We start from the raw sequence: 23917 nt of genomic DNA, 5'->3' as shown, positions 1-23917 counted from the left end.
AATTTTGATACATCAACTTTTATTTTTATTAAACTCAAAGTAATTCCTAATTTTTAAGTATACCTTCCTTTTTGATTCATAGGTTATTTAGGATGGTGTTTAGTTTCCAAGTATTTGGAAAATTTTCAGATGTCTTTATGTTATTGATTTCTAGTTTAATTCTGTCATGCTCACAGAACATATTTTGTATAATTTTAATTTGACAAAGTTTGTTTCGTAGTCTAGAATATCTTGTTGAATGGTCCATGTGAACATGAAAAGAATGTGTATTCTGTTGTTGTTGGAATGTTCTATGTCATTAGATTAACTTGGTTAATAGTTTTGTATATTCTTACTGATTATCTATGTGTTCTATCAACTACTGAGAGAGAAATTGTAGTTTCCAAATGTGCTTGGGGATTTGTCTATTTCTCCTTTCAGTTACATCAGGTTTTGCCTCATGTGTTTTGAAGCTCCTCTGTTAAGTACACACATAATCAATACATAGTTTTGAATAGTGCTGGCGTAGTATATAATTTTTCTTTCTTTTACCTTTAACCTATCTGTGCCTTTATATGTTCCTTGTAGGCAGCATATATTTGAGCCTTCTTTTTTAAAATCCAGTCTCTGAATCTCTGTCTCTTCATGTGTTTATTTAGACTGTTTACCTTTAATGTCATTACTGATATGGTTGAATTACAATACAGCCTCTGACTAGTTGAAAGTTATTCTTGGTGTTGTGCTTTCTTTTCATTACACTGAAATCTGTAAATTCTCAAAGTGGCCTCTGCTGAGCTCTGGTGAGCAAAGGGGAAGGGCTTATTCTGTTTCCAGAGAGTAATAGTGCTAGTGGGGTTTCCAGTAGAGGCCAGCTATACCCAGCTCGGTCCACTTTCATCTGGGTCTCAAGCAGCAGAAACAGCAATATGGCAGAATGAGGTGGTGACCGGTTATTCCACAAGACCCCTGATGAGTATTATCTCATTAATGTGGTGAATACAATTATCACACCTCCGGTGTACAGATGAGAAAATTGAAGCTCGGAGAGGCCTATAAGTGACCTGACCAAGCTTATGCAGTGGTAGAGGGAAGATCTGAGCCCAGGTTTGTCTGAAAACAGAATGCAAAACTCTTAATCACCATGTGAATAGGTTATAAATAAATAATTTGAAGGTATTCACTATTGGATCTCAATCCAAATCGTTAGAGATTGAAGAATGTAATGAGATTTTCAATTTGGTGAGAGTCTGTCCTTTCAAGGTAAGACAATAAGAATTTGATATTATTATTTTGTATGCCTTCATTAGAAATCCAGTCATTTACAGGAGACAAACACAATAGAGTTAAAGACTATCAACTTGTACTGATACGGAATTGGCCAAGGGACGCACCTGCTAATTTGCCCATTTCTTGGGTTTGCAGAGAAACAGGGTACAGATGAGTGCTCTGGTGGAGAAGGGAGCTCTTTAAATGAAGATGGCTAGTGGTGAAGCAGAGTGATTCTGACATCTGCTAAGTGGGTAAGTACACCAGCTCCACCAGCTCACGGCTTTGTTCTCATTCCACCCTGTGGAATCCCCTTTCAGCCAATCCTTGATCAAATAATGAACCCATTGCAGAAATAAATTATGGGGAAACACATCCATTGCTACCTCCCAAACTCAGAAAAATCAGGCTTTTTTTTTTCTGTTCTATGCTGTTTCCTGTCATGCATAATATAGCAAATTAATTAGTGAATCTGGCGGCATTTTGCTAATCCAATTTCTCTCCCTTGCTTGAGGTGAATTATGTTCATGCTTCAGTCACTTGAATATTACTCTTCCATGTTTGACGGAATTATGTTATCAGGTGATGATTATATTGCACACTATCTGATTCTAATTAAGCAAGAAAAGAGCAACATTGTAGAAGAGGAGAGAATGTTCCACGGTCTACACTCCCCACCCACTTGCTGCTACATCCCATTTTTAAAGCTTTCCGAGCTGTGCTTGGGTTGTTTTGTGACACTTACATCGTCTTCGTCTCCTCCAGACACAATGCCTTCTTGGGCCTGCTTCATCTAATATGTAATTTGTGTAAATTGAGTCTTGGAAAGACATAATGTTTACACTTGCCTTTTTCTTTTATCGGAAGCACGATGCATAGTAGTGACTGATTATTTCAGATGATATCAAAGAAGAAAATGTGTTGTTTTGTCAAAACCGTCCATATAACTTGGGAGAAAAAAAAAAATCCGAGAGAAGAGAAACTCAAATTTCGGAGGGGAAGGAAGAACCAGCTTGTTGAGATGAACACAGGAAGCGACGGAATGTAGGGGTTAAGATCACAGGCTTCCGGGCCTCAAGAGCTGAGTTTGAATTCTGGCTCTGCCTTCTATGGATAACCACTTCTCTCTCCTTACCACAGTAATAAGTGCTTGGGGAAACCGGGGTCCCTCAAGGTTAGTTGACTTGCAAAGATCTGATGATGAAGTATAAAGGCCGGGGCTGAGCCTCCTACTCTAGTTCTTGCACACCATTTTAAATGCCGTGTCCTTATTCCACCAGGGCAGAGAGTAAAGGGGGGTCTGTAGAGACTCCAATTAGAGTAGGTCAGTGGATACCAGAGTCTCTTTTCTCATCAGGGTAAAGATGTCCTTTTGTGTTAGACTATACTCACCCTCCATAAACCTTGGGGACATTGATGTCTAAAGCCTTAGACAGCCGTTCGGTGAGGTAGGCACCATGCTGCTAATGAAAGACACTTTTGTGGTTGGCTGAAAAAAAAATGCGGCACACGACTTTCAACTTAGAGAGCCCAAGTGCAAGGTACGTCCCATGTGGTCTACAGGCTTTAGTCTTTTGTCCTGTTCAACAGGTGGTTCAAAAGCGGGGAGAGCTCCTTGCTGAATGGGACTTGCTCCTGTTGAGATAATACTCCTTAGTCCATGGGTCTGCTCATTTTTCAGACTGTCCTCGTTTTGGAGAAACAGACTCACACTTTGCAGTAACCAATTGTGTCATTCAGTTTGAGCCCCGTTGGTTTTCCTACTGATTTTTGTCTCACTCAGTGAAGGCCACTTGGTCTCAACTACCTTGTTAGACGTCATTCCTGGGCTGTATGCACAGTTGAAAGCCTGACTCTACGTGATGGGGAAGATGGTCTTCTCAGTACCTTTTGAATCTGCTGGCACAAAAGGACTGTTTCTTCAGGCTGCTTATAGGACCCTGAACGTGGAAGAGAAATTTGTGTTTTTCTTTGCAGAATTTCTGCTGTGGGAGGAGGCCAGGCTAAGCAGGGGACAGACATACTTAACCTATGTTTATTGAACACCTATTCTATTCCAGGCCATATTCTGGGTGCAAGGGAGAGAGCAGTAAACAAAATGGGCAAAGTCTCTGCCCTGGGGGCAGTCAGGAATAGGCATTTCACATGGTAGTGTAGAAAGAGCCCCGGACTTGGGGTCCCAGTGCTGGCTGCTTTTGTATTCTAGTGGGGAGATTTAGACATTAAGCAAGGTAAAAAAGGAAAGCAATTTAGAAGGTGATAAGTTCAAGGGAGATAATTAAGCAAGGGAGGGAGATAAGGAAAGCGAGAGGGAGTGGAGGAGGTTACACTTTGATTTCTAAATTTTTTTCGCTGAAGTGTAATTGGCAAATAAAATTGTAAAATATTTAAAGTGTACATTGGAATGATTTGATACTTGTATACATCGTGAAGGGATTCTCCCATCATGTCAGTTAACACCCCCATCATCTCACAGAGCTAGCTTTTGTTGTTGTGGAGAGCATTTAAGTTCTACCCTTTCAGCAAATACCAGTTATATGCTACCTTGTTACCAACTATAACCACCGTGTTTTACATTATGTCCTCAGACCTTATTCATCTTACAACTGCAATTTTCTATCCTTTTATCTCCTTTTTCCTATTTCTCCCATATCCCAGCCCCTGGCAACCACTTTTCTACTCTCTGTTGCTATGAGTCTGACTTTTTTTTTTTTTAAAGTTCCATATAGAAGTGATACTATGAGGTATTTGTCTTTGGCTTATTTCACTTAGCATAATGCCTTCCAGCTACTTCCACGTTGTTGCAAATGGCGGATTTCCTTATTTTTTAAGGCTGGCTAATATTCCGTTGTATATATAATACGACATTTTCTTTATCCATCCTTCCATCCGCTGACACCTAGGTATTGGGAGGGTTCTGGTCGCACAGGTGTGTTCCCTTTATGACACCTCATTGAGCTGGACTCTTAAGATTCATGCACTTTTCTGCATGCATGTTATACTTCAATAAAAAGTCCCAAATGTACACAGATACAGTAGAATATTATTCAGTCGTGAGAAAGAAGGAAATCTTGACCTTTGCAACAACATGGATGACCCTTGAGGGCATTATGCTAAGTGAGGTAAGTCAGAGAAAGACAAGTACTGTATGATCTTATGTGTATGTGGAATCTAAAAAAGGCCAACTCATAAGAACAGAGAGTAGAATGGTGGTTCCCAGGGGCTGGGGGGTATGGGAACTGGGGAGATGTTTAAAGGTACAAACTTGCAACTAGTGGATAAACAGGTCCTGGAAATCGAATGCATCGCCTAGCGATTAGAGCCAACAATACCGTATTACAGACTTCAAAGTTGCTAAGAGACTAGCTCTTAATTGTTCTCACCATAAAAAAGAACTAAATCTGTGAGATGGTGTTACAATATATAAATGTATCAGATTAACATGTTGTACGCCTTAAACCTATAGAATATTATATGTCAATTATGTCTTAATTTTTTGAAATGCTGGAAGGAAAACATATTGGAAAGAAACAAGTTAACTTATTGAGTTTAGGATACAGCAGGGACAAAAGACTTCTTTGTCTTTAAAATAGTGGTTCTCAACCAAGGGAGATTTTGTCTTCCTTCCTCCCTCCTCCCTTCCCACCCCAACCAGAACAATGGGCAATGTCCTCAGACATTTTGGCTTGTCACATCTTGGGGGATGCTGCTGACATCGGTGGGGGTGGGGGTGGAGACCAGGGACGCCGCTAAGCATCTTCTAGAGCCCAAACAGCCCCCACAATAAAATTATCCAGCCCCGAATGTCAGTAGTTCTGAGGTTGAAAAATCTGCTTTAAAAGAACCTATGCGAGAAACTTCAGGATCATTTGAACATTAATTTCATCCACCACAGCCTTTGCTGACACTGAGGGCCTTATTTACTTGATCCGGACAATGTTTCCTTTCCCAGGAGGGGCGTCTGAGAGCAGGAGCGAATTTCATTTGCTCCCTGTAAGTCTCTGAAATGAAAAACAGGTCTCAATATTCCCTTCTCTCTCTCTCTCTCTCTCTCTCTCTCTCTGTCTCTCCTGGTCTTTGAAGCCCTCCGAAGAGGGCTGTGGCAGTTATTGCACAACAAATTCCCCAGACACAATTTAAATTTCATTCCAGGGCCGGAACGAGGGCATGAATATTTAAGATGCAAATTGTTTGGGTCATGCCTAAATCTTTTATGGATTTTACTGGATAAGAAAAATGAGTCACTACTTTTTGATAAAGTTCGCTTTCCCTCCATATTATTAACAAACCCAGCCAAGTGAACCAGACTGCATCTGCCGGGGAGAATAAGGATGCTTGTTTGGGGGACAATATTTGATTCTGTTTCCATCCCCAGCATGCCATATTTATGATTCAAAAACCAAAGAACAGGTAGGAGATTTGTCCGAGGTTGGTGTGTCCTTGCTCGCAAAAGCATTGTTGCATACCGAATACATCCGGGGTGGGGGAGGGTAGGTGGGGGGGGGGTGAAACTGAAAAACCTAACCCTAGGTGGAGAATTAGTTGATTATGTAGCAATATTGAAATGATCAGACCCTAACTCCAAAGATTAATCCTTGCCCATCCACCCATTTGAATTCCGGGGATTGGGTATATATCACAGGCAAAGGAAAAGGTACAAATGAGGGGGTGGGAATGACCGAGAGAGTGGGAGGGATTGTGGGGGGACAGGGAGAGAGCGAGGGAAGGATTTGGGGGGAGGGAGAGACAGAGAGAAAGGGAGAGAGGGAGAAATATTTAATAATTTTAAATTCTATAGACCCAGAAAGAATATCTATTTTAGTCTTTTTGGAAGAAATTATGCCTCCTACATCTCACTCTCAGCCCCTACCCAGAAATTAATTTTGAATGTTAATATGAAAGCAACCTCTCTCTTCTTTGAATGCCGCTTTTGATTTTGACAGGGTATCTAAAAGGCTGCTATTAGACAAATTTTCATTAACTAATAAGCGAGTTCTTGGGCAAAACATGAATTTTTTGTCATCTCATGTGAAAATTGAAAAAAGCCATAATTAGGAAGAAAATCACTAATTGTAAGGCACAAAATTTGTTTGCTAAGAATAGTCATTAAGGGGCAATGAAAGCATTAGCAACTTCAGTATCAGAAAACAACTATTAAAATGCAAGTGGAATTGAGGTATTTGCCCAGAGACATAATAATGGCTTTGCATTTACAGGTCTGTAATTGTGCTTTGATTTGAGGTATTGTTGATTCTTTCTAAGGAACAATATACAGTGGGCCTAAATACGTAAAGCACCATAGCTTTGGGCTTCCAAATTACAGACTCAAGTTTTAATTTCTAGAGAACATTACCATCGGGAGAGTTACTCAACTATACTGTCAATGCTGTTATTGCTTTAGGATTGTGATGAATTGGGAAAAACCAGGACAAAGAGTAATGTTTCTGTGGCTCAGACAGCTCAGGAAACCAGTTTTGCATGCAAAGTGCCCAGTGGCTGACATGAGTGCCAAGCGAGCACATCACCACACGATATATTTGCCTTTTAAAGAATAACTTTTAGGGGCGCCTGGGGTTGGGGGGTAGGTTAAGCGTCCGACCCTTGATTTCGGCTCAGGTCATGATCTCAGGGTCGTGAGATTGAGCCCTGCAGTGGGCTCCATGCTCACCGTGTTCAAGATTCTCTTTCTCCCTCTCCCTCCCCCCCACACCTCTCCCCACCACCGCTTGGTCTCTCTCTAAAATAAATAAATAAATCTTTACTTAAAAAAAGAATAACTTTTATTATTTTTGCTTTCTGACAAATACACTTTGCGGGGGTGGGGGGGCAAATTTAGAAAATGCAGAAACTTGTAATGAAGGGATTTTAAATTCTCCCTAATTCCCTTGACCAAAGAGCCCGTGTGAACATTGTGGTATGTTTGCTTTCTTTCCTTTTTCTTGCATTTTAAACTTTTTATTGAAGCATAACAACTATATGATAAAGTACATAAATTGTAAGCATCCAGCATATAGTGAATTTTTACTTATCTGCCCGCATAGCTACCACCTAGATCTAGATAAACCAGAAGCCCCCTTGCCCCTTTGTGCCCTTTTCTAGGCAATGCTCATCTCTCCCTACCTCTTCCCCAGTCCCAGGGTACCATTATTCTGTTTGTCTCATAGTAGATGCCATGATTTTGAACTTAATATAAACGGACTCCATGGAGTATCTCTAAGGGTCCAGCTTCTTTTAATCAGCATTGTATTTGTGGGATCCATCTATTTTGTTACCGTGTATAGCTAGCTATATTCTTTGTTATTGCTGTGTTATTTTCCACTGTATCCTATACCACAACTTAGTTATCCACTGATGAACCTTTGAGCTGTTTCTAGCTTTTAGCTATCATGAACAAAGAACAAACATTCCTGGGGCTTCTGGGTGATTGAGCCGGTTAAGTGTCCAACTTGATCTCAGCTCAAGTCTTGATCTCAGAGTTGTGAGTTCGAGTCCCACATCAGGCTCCACGCTGGGTATGGAGCCTACTTGAAAAAAAAAAAAGGAACAAACATTCTTAAAATGTCTTGGTGGATAGGCACCAATTTTCCTGTGTGCATATAGGATTGTGGATTATATTTTGTAAGAAACTGAACTCACCTTATATCTGTTTCTCTATCTCCGTATCTATCACTACTCATCTCTATGTTCTTACTGATCATAGGAATCCAAGGTCTCCCAGGAAATAGGCCTGTTTTGGCAACCCTGACCAGCTCAGGCACTGGCTGGGGCAGCCTAGGGGAAGCAACATGGCTGTACGTTCTGGATAATTCTTACAATTCTTTAGGTATACAGTCTCTTTCCTCTTTTATCAAGCCCAGCATATCTCCAGCCAGCTTATCCTGGGAGTTAGCCCTGGTTATTATTGGCCTGGCATCCAGGACGCGAGGTGAGAGCAGCTCCTGAGTGGGAGTACCTGTTGCCTTGTCGGGGAGAAGCTTCTGCACATCTTCCAGCATGGTGGGGCTCTTACTAGGGAAAGGTGGGCCCACCTCTGCAAACCCAGAGAGCCTAGGGGTGCTTAGAATCCATCTCCTCCATAACCTAATGGGTATCCATCCAGATGTCTCTATCCCATGTTTCAGGATCCCAGCTTTTCCCTGCCAGGTCCCTAACCTTCACATAACAGACCTACCTCGGCTGAGCACTCCAAAACCTCTGGGGCTCTGTAGGTCTGTAACAGGTCATAAGAATGCCACTCAGCTGCGTCTGAGAAGACAAAGTCCCCTTTGCTAGCTACCGCAGAGCAGAAGTGCTCTGGGTCTCACACTTTGCCATGAACTCTTTGTTGACAGCCTTCAGCCTCTCAGTATTCTTCTGCAGGACGTCAGAACAATTTGGTAGTAACCAGCCAGCTCTGCTGAGTTTGTAAGTGTTGCTGGCCCGTCAAATCCCCAGCTTCCTGACTGTTTTCTCAAGCCACTTCTGGTCTCTCTTGTGTTCATTCCAGTCCAATGAGGAGCAGGCACCAAGACAGGATCAAAGATTTTATTAGCAGACTTGCATGGGGAAGAAAAAGGTGAAGGAGCCAGAGATGGGGGAGCCTTCTGGCCACAGTGCAAGTCTGACCCAAGAGAAGGGGAGAGGGACAGAAGGTTGGGTGGAAGTGTCCTAGACAGTCACGTAGTCTAAGGAAGGTTCTCAAGACCACCAGGGGGTTCTTGAGCCAATGTTGGCTCCCCGCGAAATCTCATGTGTCCCAGGATGGGTCTCTCCTGGTATCTTGCTGCTCCCACACATTGGTTTGGAAGCAGCCCTTGGGACGGGTGGCCTCCACGCAGATACAGCGATAACTTACCAGTGGCAGCACTCGGGCTCTTGGTCACTTATGCTCCCTTTGCCTGGAGAGCTGTGAGGTGCATTCGCCTGGTCACCGAAAATGGGACCAGCACAATATCTGGAGTAAAGCATTCATAAGAGTTAGCTAGAGTACCAACCATTTCCTTACATCTCTCAAGCACTTAGGGCATTTTTAATTTTTAGTTTCATAAACAATGCTGTTTTGAGCATTGATGTAATTCATTGTTTCCTTAGAGTAGATTCTTGGAATTGGAATGGTGGGGTGGGGTGAAAGAGGGTGAACATCTCACACTCTCTGCCAATTGCCCTCTTGAAAGGCAGGGTCCATTCACACTCCCCACTTGGGAGTATGAAGTGCCTGCTTCCTCTTACCCCTGTGAGATACTTCTGTGCTCTGGGTGTCTCAAAGGTCATGCTGCACAGTGGAGAGAGGACATGCTGGGATTCATGACGTGGGTGAGCGGGAAATGGAAGAAGGCAGAATGGTTTGTTTAGCGTGGGATGACTGGGATGTGGGCTTCCTTGACCAATAGGGTTAGGTTTATCTAACCAGGTTTTAGGTTTTAGGATTATCTAGACTCAGCCCTGGAAGACTACTACCCATATCCTCTTCATGCCATCTTCACATTAGGTTCTTAGTTGATAAAATAGTTGTCCTGTATTTATACTTGATTTTTAGGGAAAGAGATATAGAGGTCAAGAGCCACTGAGGGGCACATTGTGTGAATGCCAGTGTGAGAGTATTGGGAAGTGTCCTGTATTTGGAACCAGATGGACATTGGGTTGAATCCTGGGTCTGCAGGTAGATTGCTTAACAGTGGTTAAGGGAATGGCTTTGGAGTTAGAGCTTGGTTTACTGTTAGTTCTGCCATTTACATACTGTCACTGTAGGAAAATGAGTTTTCTCAACAGGAAAATGAAGCAATAACACTATTAGCCTCTGCTTATCTTACATTATTCTTCAGACTTCAGAAAAAGTCTTGGGGAACCTTTTTCCAGCACAACGCTCCCACCCTGAGTGTGGGTTAGAGCCCCTTATGATACACAGTCAGAGAATGGTGTTCCTTTTCTCAGGGGCCCAATTGCAGTTTTTGTGGGCACTTTTTTATTAGATTATTTTATTATATCCGCCCCATGGCTCTACCCTGCACTCGATTCAGCTCCGTAAGGTAAGAACCAACTACATTTCTTTCCTTCACCACTGTGTCCTCCGTGCCTGTCTCCTGGCTGGCACTCAATACATATTTACTGAATGAAGGAAGGGAGGAGGGAATGATTTCCCACTGAGGATTCACTGAGATCACATATAGAAACCACGGTGTCTGTTACATAATAAGAACTGAATGAAGGTTGAGATAAGTATCCTACAGGCTGGAGTTACTCTCCTGAGCTCCCAAGACCACCACTCCCCCATCACTCTGGCTCCTCCTTCTAATCCCTCCAAATTAGAAACTAAAGCATTCATATGTGGCACAGCCGGGAGTCTCCCCTCACCCAAAGAGGAACACCAAAAGCTACCACCACAACAAAGATGAAAAGAAAACCCTTGAACGACCAAACCGCCTATCATGAAAGGAGTGAAATATTTATATGTTGTTGTCACCATTAAGTGCTGATTTTTCAGGCTGATTCATGCTCCTGGAACCAACAACCATCGATTTCAGTTATTCACAACAACAAAGGTTTAATTCTTGCTCATGGGACATTGTCAGGGAGAGTCAAGCTCATGGCTTGACTGACTCCCACAATAGGGCAAGAGAGCCTTGGAGCAGTCAAGTGTGTAAACACAGACGTGATATGTGTCATTTCTACTCAAAGCCCTTCGGTTTGGGTTAGATACCCTCTGTCTTAGGCAGCTCTGACTGCTTCAACGAACTATCCTACCTAGACTCTGTGGCTGCTTAAACAGCAGATTATTATTATTATTATTTTGAAGATTTATTTATTTACTTTAGAGAGAGAAAGTGAGAGCAAGGGGGAGGGACAGAGGGAGATGGAGAGAAATCCGTAAGCAGGCACCTCACTGAGCACAGAGCCCCACATGGGGCTCTAGCCCATGGGCCCTGAGATCATGACCTGAGCGGAAATCAAGAGTGGGATGCTCAACCGACTGAGCCACCCACGTGCCCCTATTATTATTTTTTAATAATCTGGAAAGCATAGGCAGCATGGGATCAGAATGAAAAGTTGGGGAGACTCCCGGCTGTGCCACATATGAATGCTTTAGTTTCTAATTTGGAGGGATTAGAAGGAGGAGCCAGAGTGATGGGGGAGTGGTGGTCTTGGGAGCTCAGGAGAGTGACTCCAGCCTGTAGGATACTTATCTCAATATTTTAACTGCGCATGTGACTCTACAGAGGCATCCTGGTGACTTGTTGGCTGTTGGTGGAACTGGGCCTCAACTGGGCATGATTTTCCCAGAGCCGTGTTTGAAACATTTGCTACAGAGCCTCATTTTATAGACAAGGGTTTAAGAGAAATCGGCAGGCTTGCACGAGGTCACAGAGCAGACTGGTGAGAGAACTCTAGGCCCCTGACTCCTGCGTCTGTGTGTATATCACGCTCTCTCCTCCTCTACCTCCAGTAAGAGGAGAAATGGCAGCCAGGTCATGGGCAAAAGCCAGCTGTGAAGCCCCAGCAGGATCCCAAGGTAATGGGGCTCTGTGTCCACCTTTGCAAACCTGGCTGGGTGGGCAGATTCAAGGCATTCGAGCATCAGAGGGCTCAGTGTCCTATTAAATTCTGCACCACCATCCTGACAATGAAGGGCAAGACTGGCCTGGGAGTTTGAGCCACTCCAAAGGCCAGATCTCCGAGTTGCTTTTGCCTGGCTCAGCACTTTTCCGGCCCAGAAACCAGGTGGCTGAGTCGGCTCTGGATGTGGTGTAGGACCCTGAGGTGTGGGGATTTGCCAGACCTCAGCACATACCTGTCCTCTTTCCTGATCTGAGAATGACAGAGACAGGTAAACAGAGTGAAAGACCAAGAAATAAAGAGGAGACTGAGCTATGGAGAAAACTGAGCCACAGAGCTAGAGGTGAAAGACACAGAGAGGTACATGGTGGGGGTGAGGGGGGAGCGGGGTGCTGGGGGACAGGTGGACAGAGACAAGGAATGACAGGTAGGAAGAGGGAGAAATGGAGAAGGTGGAAATCCTTGCCACATTCCCAACACTGCAGTTCTTAATAATCAGGAGCCACTTTATGACTGAGCTCTTTAACTCTGGTTAAAATAGCCAGAGTTGAATTAGGAAATTTGTGTGGGTTTTTAAAAGTGTTTCTCCAGTGGGAAGGAATAAAGCCAAGACTTAAGTCTCTAGGTAGCAGGAAGGAATCTCAGATAACACACCGCCCTCCACATGTTAAAAAGCTGCCGCGGCACAAATCAAGGTCTGTTTCTCCCACTGATCCTCCTGTTTAGCGTCCATGGCTGGGGGCCAAGTCCAGGATTTACGTGGAAGCTTCCTCCTGAGCTTCCTGGCAGGGACTCCTCCCAGCCCCAGATTTTGGAGCAATAAATAAGACTCAGAGGCAATGACCTGGTAGGGGCAGCCGTCTGGCAGAGTGGAGGGTGGGGCTGGAGAGGAGAGGGCACAGCGGGGGTCCAAGTCTGTATCTCTGCTCCCGACATAACAAACAGAGCCACACATGACAGGAAGAGACCCTGCGTGTTCCAGTCCTTCACCCTCCCATGCACGCCACCCAACCTGCCTTTCTCATCTTTCTTTCTACCTCCCTGGCCCTTTACAGTTTCATACATAAACATGGGAGATCATGTCACTGGCACACCATGCCTGTCACCCCTCACCGGCCAGACAGTCTGTCCTGTATCTACCACCACAGGTATGTGCTGGGGTCTGGCAAATCCCCACACCTCAGGGTCCTACACCACATCCAGGGCCGACTCAGCCACCTGGTTTCTGGGGCAGAAAAGTGCTGAGCCAGGCCAAAGCAACTTGGAGATCTGGCCTTCAGAGTGGCTCAAATCCCCAGGCCAGTCCGCTCCTTGTGAGGTGTTATGAGGAAGCCACTGTAATTTCCCTCTTTTATAGGTCGGGGGGTGGTGGTGGTGGACTGAGGCTCAGGGAGGGGAAGAAACTGGTCAGGAGCCCACGCTTGTTTGCGCCAGAGCATGGTCTGTCTGTCCACCTGTGGCTGCCAGTCACTGTGCCATCCTGCCCACCCCACCCCTGCTCTACAGATGAAGACGCTGAGGCTCATCAGGTCTGATACCTTGCCCAAAGTCCTGCTGATGGAAAGTTGCAGAATGAGGATTTGCACTTAGTTCTGTTTGTCTTTAGGGCCTCTGCTCTTACCTCTTGCACATCGGGTTGGGGCCTTTCAGGAACAGTTACTCCCTCCAGAGGTTCTGCTTCATGAAGTCAGGGAACTGAAAGCTCTATAGAACTGTGTGTACACTTAAGAATGGGCATGATGGAGTGGGGAGGGGCGCGCCTGACTGGCTTAGTCTGTAGAGCATGCAACTCTGACCTCAGGGTCATGAGTTCAAGACCCACATTGGGTGTAGAGCTTACTTAAAAAAATGGGCAAGATGGTACATTTTATATTATATTGTATCTTACTCCAGTTAAAAAAAATTTTGAAAGGAAGTAAAAAACTCCAGTAGTCACCCTCTATGGAGTTGTGCTATTTTTATGATGGAGTTTCTCCTAATCCCTCTGCTAACCTTTATCCTCCATCTTGTGGCTTCGGCATGTTCTCAGCTTCCATTGCTTTGTGTCTTCTGCTGCCTTGTGGCCTTGTGCTTCCTCCCTTCTCTGAGTGCCTCTCTGCTTCTACCTCATCTCCTGTCTTAGATCTATTCTTTCTATCTATCTATCTCTCATCTATCTATCATCTATCATCCATCCATCTAGCTAGCTATCCATCTATCATCTCTCTATATCTATCTAATTTCAAGTCAACCTTCCTAAGACAGAAAATCGGATTGGGTGGCATCTTAGCTCTGGTCCCCTGGAAACAGGCTCTCAGATGAAGACTTGCCTCCAGGAATTTCATGGGGAGAGCTTTTAGGCCTAGCATCATGGAGGGGTGAGGAGGAAAGGACTGGGCAGGGGAGAAGTTGAGCCATGTTGCAGTCTCAACAAAGGCCTCAGCTGACCCCATGGCACACTTTGGAGCTGCCTGGAGTTGTTCCCTTTGGACAAGTGAGTTAAGGTTTTTTTTTTTAATTTTTTAAGGTTTTATTTATTTATTTGAGGGGGAGGGAGGGATAGAGGGAGAGGGACAAGCAGACTCTACGCTGAATGTGGAGCCCGACTCTACCTCATGACCCTGAGTCCATGACCTGAGTCGAAATCAAGAGCTGGATGCTTAACCAACGGAGCCACCCGGAGGCCCTGCTAGTTAAGTCTTTATGCCAGGACACTGACCCATCACTGGCTGTGGGGTGCCCTTGGCATGGGGGTGGCAGGGCATGACCTTGGGTGGGGTGGCTCCCTTCCACTGACTATTCCCAGAGTGAGTTAGCTTTCAGCACTCCCAGCAGCGAAGGGCAGGAGAGCCTTGTTCCTGAAGGGGAGATCTGGGTGGTGCCCCACAGCAGCCTCTAAGGATGAGCCACTCTCCAGAATACAACAGCCCCAGGGGCTGCCTCAGCTGCTCTTTGTCTCCCCTGTTCCATTTTATAAAGGGCTGTATTTGCCCCAGGTGCTAATTCCTGGTCCAATCAGGTGTGACTGAGACTTTGCTCAGAAGGGGTATAGCAGGGTCTTTAAATGTCCTGGCTATTCGGCATAGCCATAATGCCTCTCCAGTTTCTTCAATTCCAGGAGAATTCCTGTATTCCAACTCATTCCTACTATTTAAGACCTGTTGACTCAGCTGTTACAAGCAGAGATTCGAAGAGACTCTGAAGCTGATCTCCAAATAGCACAATCATTTCCTGTCTGCTCCCCAAGCAATGCCCCACTGATGTCATCCGACCCCAAAGTCTGGTAACTGGACACTGATGAAGTGTCCTAAGAGTGCAGGTCTGTCCATACAAGCCACAGCCTCTCCTGAACAAGAGCTCTTGGTCCATTTGTTGCCAACCAGACCGCCATTTAGAATTCCCGAATTCCTCTGAAGTTTTCTTGTGGACAGTTATGTTCCTTCTGCTTGGTCTCGGTCTCTCTTTCCTCTCTAACAATTTCTCTCCATGAAGTTAAAACAGAGGTGGAGACACACATATGCTACATGATACCAATATAGCACCATCAGTCAAACCGCCCTCTCTCCCTGCTGCAGCCAAGATATGGCAGGGCTCCCATCCTCTCCTTCCCCCTAATTGATTTCCCAATTCAGCCTCCTGGGTTGGTGCTTTGGCTGGCTTTCCAAGTTCAGCCTCTCAACCTTAATTTAATGCTTCTCGGGTGTTGAGAACTTATGCTTCCCACCTACTAGTTGGCATCTGGCTGATTTTCTCATCCTGCAGACTTTCGTTTCATTAATGTCAAACCTTTGTGCATTGCATCTGGGTTATCAAAAGTGAGGCTGTGCCCAGTCCTGAAGAGACAACTTTCACCTGCCCCAGGACAGTGTTGGCATCTGGAGGGGGCTCCTAGTGGCTCGTCCCCAGATTATCAGCCACAGGCTTGGCTCTGTTAAACCTAGGAGCCCAAGGACCCTGGCTGGGAAAAGCTGGTGGATGCTAAAAGCAGGCTGGGTGATTCAGAGTTTGCTTAGCTTTGCCAATCAGCCTGGTGTGAGGTCTTGGAGTAAAATTTTCCCACCTTCTTTTTCCAAGATTGAGCCAGAGTCTATTCTTGGAGCAGATAACTTTTCAGCACCGAGTTGGCAAATGTTTATGATTGGTTTTTCACACGTCCTTCCTGGACGGGAGACAATTTTTGTTAGAATTAAAATTTAAATATAGGGTTAGGATAACCCAGAGCGCCTCCGGAGGGCTGGCTGTGGCAGAACAGTGACTGACATTGTGGGTCGTGTTTTCTCTTCTATATATTATTTCCTCAACTCTGCTCTTTCTCACTGACATCGACTGTTCACTGTGAGTAACCCCAATTACCTTAAGCAAGCCAAGTGTCCCAGGTCGCACCAGCTTGTTGGCGCAAAGGAGGTCATTGAAAGATAAATGTCCAGGTGATACAGGCATGTAGCTTTTGCTTCCTCCTGCTGGGCCCCCACAAGAGTCCCCGAGGGATGTCTCATGTGTATGAGATGCAATCCCACTCATATTCTTTTGTCCGAGTCCTTTCTGGAAAGGTAGCCCTGTGGACCACTTGAGGGCATCAACTCTGTGCTGTACTGTTGCTGGGGCCTTCTGCAACACATCTGGGTCCCCGCCATGCTGCTGGGTGCAGTGGGCCCCTGGGATTCTCTCACAAATGTGCCGCCGTCCCTACAGTGTGCTACTGTTGGGTCCCTCTCCTACAACAGGGAGAACATCCCTCTGCCCAGGCTTGCGCTGAACTTGGCCATCACGCCCCCAGAGCAGTCCTGCTTGTGCCCAGGGCCTTTAAGACAAGCACCAGTTTCTCTTTACCCATCAAGGCTCGAACCATAGAGATAGAGACCAGTATCACTCTTCATGTCAAAGCTCATGAGAACTTTACGAAAAGGGTCATTGGGCCTCTAGACTTTTCTCCCGTATGCTCAAGGCTTAGAAGGCCCTGCATTACTATCCGAAAGGGGAGAAGGGGCACAAGGAGAAGACACACCACGAAACAGCTGCTGAAAATCAGATTTAGTGATTCATACTCAGTAACATCCATCAATCAAGCTCTCCAAGCTGTTTTTCCAACGACGTTGTATAAGCCACACGTGGTGGAGGGAATGGGGTTAGTTCCTGCCAAATGAACCACAGCAAAAATGATGACATCACAGACAATAATAAAATAATCAAGCAGCAGCAGATGGAAAGGAAGAATTACAGTTATGCTGGAGAACTGTTAGCTACATAAATTGTTTTGGGTCTTTGCTGGTCAAAACCAAACCCCATTCTACTAGCCAGAGAGTAACGATTATTTATTTATTTATTTTTTTAGCCAGAAACACTAGTCAGTCAATCCTACTGTCCAGCGAAATGGTCTTTCTGGGAGCATGGGGGACAGGGCAGCAATTTCAAAGCATCGCCCTCCACAGGCATTAAAGAGTTTGTTCACTGACACCTAATAAATCAGAACCGGGGAATCAGATGAATTTTTCTTTTGCGTTTTACTTTCCTTTATTAATGGAACCTTTTAGAAATCTGTTTATATTTTTTACTTTCACAAAATCACAATTTTTCACACAAAGGGAGCAGATGGTACTGAAAGCTGGAGATTGAGCCAGAATGCGTCTCCCATAACTGGCACTAACAGAGCCTTGTCTTGGATGTAAAAGAACTCGAATCTAATTGCAGGGTTGGTTTTTCCAATTCTGTATAACTATGTGTTTCTTTGTCTGGGTTTCTCCCCCCTCAAATTTAATGCTTCTCCTTGAGCTCCTATCAAATCGAAATCTGGGTAGAGGCACAGAGACAGTTTTAAGACTGTGGTTTTCCTGGAATGGTGTCTCCAAGACCTTAAGTGTCTGTACATCCGTAGCCCCCTTTGGACCCTCCTGTTGGAGGCTCTGCTGTATTTGGTTTCATGACCAGGTGACTGGGTGGAGATTGGCACTTGAGCTAAGAGCAGCCAACAAGGTGGCCTTGTGTGAGAATCCTGCCTCTATATAGGATTATGATTATTTAGCCCAATTAGATTCTCTTTCTGAAGGATTTGAATATGACACATGCTCAGAGGGAGCGGGATGTGAGTTCATGTAAGTAGGAACCTTGTCTCTTCTGTATTGATTTATGATCATTGTCTATCACAGTATATGGTGTGGCTACCTAATGAATATTTCAAATGCATGAACGTGTTTTTTAAAAAATGAATCTGTGCCCATTTCCCTATATTTTACTTTTTTTTCCTCCTGACCCCAGGGAGCTAGTTCCCTCCTCCAACCCCCAGCCTTTCATGATTATTTTAAATAGATTTTATTTTTTAGAGCAGTTTTAGGTTTACAGCAAAACTAAGCAGAAGATACAGTGATTCCCCATATACCCCCTATCCTCACCCCCTTCCACCCACAGTCTCCTCTACTATCAGAATGCTCCACCAGAGTGGTACATTTATTGTAATTGATGAACCTACATCAATACCTTATTATCACTCGAAGTCCATAGTTTACATCAGAGTTCACTTTAGGTGCTGTGCATTTATGTGTTTGGACAAATGTGCAATGACATGTATTGCCATTATAGTATCCTACAGAACAGTTTCACTGCCCTAAAAATCCTCTGTGCTTTACCCATTCATCCTTTCCTCCACCCCAACTTCTGGCAACCACTTTTACTATCTTTTACCATCTTCATAGTTTTGTCTTTTACAGAATGTCATATAGTTGGAATCATACAGAAGGTTGCCTTTTCAGACTGACTTTTTTCATTTAGTAAAAGTGCATTTAAGAGTCCTCCATGTGTTTTCATGGCTTGATAGCTCATTTCTTTTTAACATTGGGTAATATTCTATTGTCTGGATGTACCACAGTTTATTTATCCATTAACCTACTGAAGGTCATCTTGGCTATTTCCAAGTTTGGGCAATTATGAATAACACTGCTGTAAACATCTGTATGCAGGTTTTGTGTAGACATAAGTTTTCAACTCCTCGTTGGTTTGCTGGATTATATGATAAGAGTGTGTTTAGTTTTGTAAGAAAATGCCAAGCTGTCTTCCAAAGTGACTGTACAATTTTGCATTCTTGCCAGCAATGAATGAGAGTTCCTGTTGCTCCACATCCTTGCCAGCATTTGGTGTTGTCATTGTTTTGGATTTTGTCCATGTTAATAGGTGTGAAGTGATATCTCATTATTGTTTTCATTTACATGATGTGGAACATGTTTTTATGTGCTTATTTTGCCATCTGTCTGTTTTCCTTAGTGAGGTGTCTATTCAGGTCTTTAGCCCATTTTTAAGTTACTTTGCTTCTTGTTCAGTTTTGGAAGTTCTTTGTATGTTTTGGATACTACTATTTTATCAGATATGTCTTTTGCAAATATTATCCCCCAACCTGTGGCTTGTCTTTTTATTCTCTCGACTCTTCTTCCTTTTTGTGACTCTTTTGCTTTGACAGGCAGTAGGGCGTAGTGTTTAAGATTCTGGAGTCATCTGCCTGAGTTTGAGTCTTGGTTTTGCCGGTTGCTTGGGCAATTAATCATTCCATTCTGACTCTCAATTTCCTTATCTATGAAATAGAGATAATAGTGCCACCCTGTAGAGTTGCTCTGAAGAGTTGGAACTGTCCCCATCCCCATGAGTAGTTAGTGCTGCATAAGTGGTGGTCATTATTATTGAGAATTATTATTATTATTTTCTGCATAATTTGGACCCGGTCACTAATTTGGTCGTATCTTCTATTGTTCCCTCCTTCACTCACTTCATTCGAGTCACATTGACTTCCACACCCACCTCAGGGTCTATACTTGTGACTTGCTCTGCCATCTCAGTATTCAGGATTTTTGTCAGTCATAAGTAGAAGCAGTCTAAAGGAAATGGGGATTCCTATTTTTGTAGAAGCTGAGCCCATTGCTGCTAGGTGTCCCAGAGGGAGAGGGGTACATGGAGGAGCAGTGGGGTGGGAAGGAGAGACTCCCAGAGACTGGGAGGGAAAGGGATCTCTAGGTTCAGCAAGCAGCGGGCACTGAGCCCTGCCTTCTCGGAGTGCTCCTGGGAGATGGCAAGACCTCAGGGAGACTGGGTGCCCTTAGCCTGCTAAGGATCCTCAGTCCCTAAGACCACAGAACCCCTAGAATTGAAAGCATCATAGAGGCTGAAGCAGATGGGATCCTGACTGAGGGCAAGCACGCTGGTATTTGGGGAGATGCTCTTTAATGCCCACTCCAACACAAAATTAGTTTCTCTTTATCAGCCTTGAGTAAGACCTCTGGAGGTCTTCCCCCTGCTTGGCATAGCAGCCATCAGTGTTTAAGATGGTGGCTGCTTTGTCAGGCTGCCCCAAGCTAATGAAGATTAGCAGAGCCTCCCCTAGCAAATTACGGGATGGACTTTGAGCAAGAAATAAACTTTTGTTGTTTTAAGTGAGTGAGAGTTGGACATCTTTATTATCACAGCCTCAACTAGCTTATCCTGACTGATCCTCCTGTCAGGCTCTCTAAAGACGCTGTTGCCAAACTTTTGAAACCAAAAGAAACATTCAGAACATTGGAACTGGCATATCTTTACAGACAAAATATTTTGCCTTGGCAAACATGTCCAGAAGGAAGTGGATGCTGCTATATTTAGAGCATAAAGCAAATGTACTGTTTTGGAGTGTTCAGACAGATAAACATGTCCAAAATCATGTTCAAAATGTTCCACATATTGCCTGATTGGAAACATTAACAGTATAAAAGTTGACAGTGTTTCCTTTTGTATGTCGTGCATGCGTGCACACACACACACGCGCGCACACACACATAAGCATAAGGTATAGCTAAGAGTTGCTTGGTTGCAGGAAATGGAGAGCGTTTGGTCAGATTCAGAGAGGTTAGAGTAACTGTTCAAGATCAAACTCTGACATGATGAAGGGCACACAGAGACCCAGATCTTTGGATTTTGTATCACCTGTTGTCGATTTAAGCCTTACAGAGTTTTGTAAAACCATGAAGAGCATTCGCAGATTCTCTGCCATTATCACAGTTGATAGAATTTTCACAGAATTTCCATATCCATTCCTTGTTGAATTTTTATTGTTTTACCATCATCTGTTTTATCCCCTTATTCATTTTGATTATATGTTTTACCATCCTGGGAAATTTTTGTCCCAGTGTTACGACATACTTTTTTAGCATTTGTATTTCTGTAATCTAACTTCAGGATTTTTTTTTCTTTCTTTCTTTCAATTATTTTATTAACATATAGTGTATTATTTGTTTCAGGGGTACAGGTCTGTGATTCTTCAGTCTTACACAGTTCACAGCACTCACCATAGTATATACTCTCCCCAGTGTCCATCACCCAGTCTTTCTTTCTTCCTCTCTTTCTTTCTTTCTTCTCTTTCTTTCTTTCTTTCTTTCTTTCTTTCTTTCTTTCTTTCTTTCTTTCTTTCTTTCTTCTTTCTTTCTTTCTTTCTTCTTTCCCTTCCTTCCTTCCTTCCTTCCTTTCGAAAGAGAGAAAAAAAGGGAGCAAGTGTGAGTGGGGGAAAGGGCAGAGAGAGAGGGAGAGTGAATCTTAAGCACGCTCCATGCTCAGCACAGAGCCTGACGTGGGGCTCAATCTTACAACCCTGAAATCATGACCTGAGCCGAAATCAAGAGTCAGACACTTAACTGACTGAGCCACCCTGGTGCCCCAATTTCAGAATTTCTATAAAGGACAGACTTAAGAGTTGAGCTGGAAGGAAGTTTGGACTAGAAGTACATTTTTACAGAGTGAGGAAACACCAATTGTCCACATCAAGGAATGGGGTGGGAGGTTGCTGATGGAGATTTTGGGGCAACAAAGTTCTCCCTGCTCCATAACCATCCCCTGGTACCATGACTGTCATCCTGGGGAATCTTTATTCTAAAGGCTGCAAGGCCCCAGCTTTCTTCTGTCTGTTCCTTTGAACAAGATGCTCACAAGCTCGCTTTTATATTGTCACAATGAATGGAGAGAATAATGGATTTGGTATCTGATCAGTTAACTGTGACTTTGGACAAGTTGCTTACCTCCTTTGATTGGGAATAATGATATGACTTTATTGAGTTATTATGAAAATTATGCAAGATCACATCTAGGAATGGCTCTTTTACAGTGAGGGCCCAAGAAACACTTAATTCCATTCTTTTCTTATAGTTAATGAGGGGAGCAGTGTAGCTTAGTGCTTAAGTGTGCAAGTGCTGACGTCACACAGCAAGGTTCAAATCCTAAATTCTTCTTTTTGCCAGTTGTGTGTAAACTCGTGGCCAGTCACTTCTCTGAGCCTCCCTTACCGTGTCTACAAATGAAAGATAACATGGGACCTGATATATTGTTGGAGATTAAATAAGATATTGCATATCCAACCTTTGGTATGTTGTAAACCCTCAAGAAATGGTCATTTTCAGCAGCTTTATTATTAGATACAAGTTCTTTTTTTACATCCACTCCTGTGTCTTCCAATACAAGCCCACAAACCCTGATCTGAAACCCTTGGGGCCATATGTGTTTTGGAACTCAGAATGTTATGGAAATTACAAAGATGATGCAGTGCACATACCATACATCCCACCCCTACACACACACACATCAGCAGGGTCTGTGGTAGGCACTTCATAATTAGCTTATTACTGCAGTGAAATGTTTGAATGTTCATGCTAAGTGGGATGTGGGATAAATAAAGGATATAAATAATCTCATGTCGGCTCAAGTCCGGTTCTGCTGCCAAATGAGTTTGTGCCAGAGTTAATGAAACAAATTTTGGCTTCCAGAACTTTTTGGAATTCAGAGACCGGTGTAATCATTATCATTTTTTCCCCATTCTGTGCTGGAAAGCTATTTCTATTACCCATTTCTAGTTTAAGCTGTGCCTCTCCTACCTTTCTGTGTTTCTGTTTCATCTTTTAAGGCTTCCTTTGAACTCTTAGCTCTCCTCCCTTGACAGCCTGTGTTTTACTTCTCCCTCTCAGCACTGGCTCTATTCTTTACCTCGTCTTGGATTGCTCCTTCTTTTTCTTGGGTTCACACACTACTGGCATAAAGCCCATTTTCATTTTCTTCTTCTTCTTCTTTTTTTCTGGTACATTCTCTCTAGGTTCTCATTCCCCCTTCCTCTCCTCCTCTGTGGATTTCAGACAGTCTTGCTTCTGTGATGAGAGCTCCTCACCTCTCTTCTTGTGTGTCATCTTCTACCTGCTGTTTTCTTTCTGCTTTTTTGTTCATTGCTAGTGGTCCCTGGCTCCCACCCCAACTACCATACCATCATCCTTCTCCTTTAATTCCTTCATCTCCTCTAGAGATCATTCTTTGTCCACTCCTTACTTTACAACGCCAATAATATCATTATGATAATTTATTGAGTTCTGACTGTGTACTAAGCACTTTACATGGATCGTTAAATTTCATCCTTATAGCACACCATTAGGTGGGGACTCTCTTAATCCTCATATTTCAGATGAGAAAATTCGGGCTAAGAGATAAAGCAACTTGCTCAAGTAGTCAAGGAGCAGAAATGGAATTCAAACCCCATTGCATTAAATTTTTGCATTTAATACTTGTTGCATTAAACTAATTCCAAAGCTCATGATTTCAATCACTATGCCTATATTTTCTCCATTACAGTGGATATTACCAGCCCAGTTACTTCATTTATCTTCTCTTTCTAGGTTCCTAGAGATTTTTAATGTGACTTACCTCTGCCTGCCTCCTTTTCAGTATGCCATTTAACTTGGGTGGTTTGTCCAGATTTGCCCCTTTCTGTGGTTGGATTCTTGGCCCTTATCTTTTCCTGGTGACACATTGAGTTTATGTCATAGCCCCCCACATACTTATTGTGGACTATAGGAACGGTCCCAATTTCAAACATTCTCATTCCCACAAACCACTGAAATGTCCCAGAAATTGATGCTGGGCAGCAGAAATAGCATCTGCTTCGGCTGTCACCTTCTGCGTGCCTCAGAACATACCATTTGAAGTCACATCTTGGCAAAATGGCTTCATATCACAAGCTTTCCAGGGATCTGTGAGTGACTGAACCAATGATTATTATGTTAGGCTAGGCTCCACTATGCTGTAGTAAAATAAACCCCATGTTTCTGGCTTAATACACCAAAGATGTATGTCTCTTTCACATCATAGTCAGAGGTGGTTCTGGTGGCTCTTTTTCTTTCTTTCT

The 23917-nt window shown here is 43.7% G+C and overlaps 1 long non-coding RNA gene across 1 annotated transcript in view; it reads left to right on the top strand.

Annotated features, from left to right (window-relative positions):
- LOC118021869 overlaps window positions 1-23917 on the top strand; it is a 304316-nt gene that overhangs the window by 153371 nt on the left and 127028 nt on the right. Inside the window, exon 3 of the long non-coding RNA XR_004682329.1 lies at window positions 1402-1499. This is a non-coding gene — a long non-coding RNA (uncharacterized LOC118021869). The remainder of the gene's footprint in view (window positions 1-1401; window positions 1500-23917) is intronic.

Source organism: Mirounga leonina, unplaced genomic scaffold (genome assembly GCF_011800145.1).
Source record: "Mirounga leonina isolate KUSES-001 unplaced genomic scaffold, KU_Mleo_1.0 Mir_175, whole genome shotgun sequence".
Lineage (NCBI taxonomy): Eukaryota > Metazoa > Chordata > Mammalia > Carnivora > Phocidae > Mirounga > Mirounga leonina.
This window is presented reverse-complemented; position numbering and strand designations above follow the sequence as displayed.